Here is a 2640-nt window from a genome sequence, read left to right as displayed (position 1 = left end):
TTAGTCTTGTAAGTTTCATAATCCATCAGCCAACTGAGCTTGTGGAATGATACTTCATCATGAAAATAGACTCATCCGGGAGAGAGTAAGAAGAATCAAAGACAAATGAGGTTTATGTCCTACCAAGTCAAGGAGAGTGATTAGTTTGCTGTCATAATCTTTACCTTTGTGTTGTGGAGTTTCAGCCTGAGCATGAAAGTAACACCCAGGGAGTTCACCTTGATGTGGGCCTACCCACCTGGGACATGGGCATGTGTATGAGGGAGAAAGCACCCTAATGGAGAACAAGGACGTACCTGGACAATTGGCAGCTTGTCTTGTGGTTCCCTTCCCCATTTCCCCTTTCTCCTTTTTGTTTATCTTTCTCTTCTCTTCTTCCTCCTTCATCCCCTCTATGGGTGACTGGATTTGTTTCTAGAACTCTTGGAAAAAGGAGCAGTAATAAAAAAAATGAAACACTTTTTTTCTGTGAAATTCTCTGTGGGTCATTAATAAACCAATGCATTTCTGCCTTGACTAACAGTCCAGGTCAAGCACTAGCATTTCCAGCACATCCCCAGCTGTGGCCATAGCCCTCAGAGATTCTTACAGCAAATGGTGGCTGAGATGAATGTGTGAAGCAAGGATGTGGCAGGATTTGCATCTGTGTGCTGTAAAGGAGAGCATGACTCTTTCATTTAATAGATTGGGAAACAGAATCAGAGAAGGTTACTGGTATGAGATTAGTCAGTTTTCAGGAGAAGGCATGATAGAAACAAAATTTGGGAATCTGGAAAGAAGAAGAATGAATGGAAAGGAATTTGGCAAATTGGAGGAAAAAAATGAAACTCAAGCTTGCAGAGGGGAAAGGCTAAATGCAACCTGGAGTTGCCTGAACTCCAGAAGGCCACAGGTGTCTCTGAGGGTGGGATTCAGCTTGGGTTCAAAATAGGAAGATTGGTGGAAAGTCTATAAGAAGAATTTGGATCTCCATATTGCGTCCGGAACCCTCCAGCTTTGGTGACTGCTTACCTTTGCAGAACATTGCGGTGTTGCTCCTTGGAGAGGATGATGTAAACGGAATCTGGGCTCAGGGACACTGGACTGCTGCAAAGGTGCTGCAATGAAAACAGGAGGTTAAGTACAAATGAATATATTGAATGGTGCTGGTGTCTCAGTCCCTGGCCCCCATTTGCCACCTAGAATAACTCATAGTTGTAGTTATATAATTATATACAGTGATTGACAGGTATAGAAAATAAACAAATGAACTAATAAGACAATCATTATTAACTCTGAGGTAGAGGAAATGTTATATAAGAAATTGTTTTCGGGGGCGCCTGGGTGGCTCAGTCGTTAAGCGTCTGCCTTCGGCTCAGGTCATGATCCCGGGGTCCTGGGATCGAGCCCCGCATTGGGCTCTCTGCTCCGCAGGAAGCTTGCTTCTCCCTCTCCCACTCCCCCTGCTTGTGTTCCCTCTCTCGCTGTGTCTCTCTCTGTCAAATAAATAAATAAAATAAATAAATAAATAAAAATTTAAAAAAATTTAAGAAATTGTTTTCGTAGTACACCACTCAGCCATGAATAATATTTATATAAGCACTGAGTATTGATTTAACCAAAAATTATAACTATATGAGGAGGATGAGGGAAGATTTGTAAGAATGTTAAATCCTCATCTCCCATATTAGGAAGTCTACGGTTAGTACCTAAAACTGAAAAATCAAGAAATAGTAGGCCAATATGTCTTTCTATAATGTGAAGGTAAACACATATACTCACACAGCTACAAAATGGTGAAAGCATTTACTGTGTAGAGCAAGAATCAGGGATGGGAGATTTATTTTAAATTTTTGAATGTATACCTTTTCATGAAGATGGTGCCAAAGGTGAAGAAGGAAGCCCTTGCCACCACCCCCAAAGCTGAAGCCAAAGCAAAGGCTTTGAAGGCCAAGAAAGCGGTGCTGAAAGGCTTCCACAGTCACACACAAAAAAAGATCTGCATATCACCTAACTTCCGATGGCCCAAGACACCGCGTCTTCAAAGGCAGCCCAAATATCTTCAAAAGAGCGTCCCTAAGAGAAACAAGCTTGACCACTGTGCCATCATCAAGTTCCCCCTAACTACCAAGTCAGCCATGAAGAAAGTAGAAGACAACAACACACTTGTGTTCACTGTGGATGTCAAGGCCAACAAGCACTAGATCAAACAGGCTGTGAAGAAGCCCTATGACATTGATATGGCCAAGGTCAACACCCTGATCAGGCCTGATGAAGAAAAGAAGGCATATGTTCGACAGGCTCCTGACTGTGATGCTTTGGATGTTGCCAACAAAACTGGGATCATGTACACTGAGTCCAGCTGGATAAATCTAAATATAAATTTTTTCACCATAAAAATTTTTTTGAATGTATATAATAGTAGTTAACAGAGATATGATAAAGTATTTGCATTATAATTATATATAATATATATTAAACATAATACATGTGTATATGTTTGCATTATATATATGTATTATATAATTATATATTATATATATTATCATGTAGTAGGTATATGTATATATTATATATATACATAAATATTATATGTAGTAGGTAGAGAGGATGTCACAGTTTGAAAGATATGTCAAAGTGCTTGCATGTTTGAGAAATGAT

At 39.8% G+C, this 2640-nt stretch overlaps 1 pseudogene; it reads left to right on the top strand.

The window, feature by feature from the left end:
- Window positions 1–1850: 1850 nt before the first annotated feature.
- Window positions 1851–2408, top strand: LOC144382039 (large ribosomal subunit protein uL23 pseudogene; annotated as a pseudogene).
- The last annotated feature ends 232 nt before the right edge of the window (window positions 2409–2640 follow it).

Source organism: Halichoerus grypus, chromosome 6 (genome assembly GCF_964656455.1).
Source record: "Halichoerus grypus chromosome 6, mHalGry1.hap1.1, whole genome shotgun sequence".
Taxonomy (NCBI): domain Eukaryota; kingdom Metazoa; phylum Chordata; class Mammalia; order Carnivora; family Phocidae; genus Halichoerus; species Halichoerus grypus.
The sequence above is the reverse complement of the archived record's forward strand: the minus strand, read 5'-3'. Positions and strand labels throughout refer to the sequence as shown.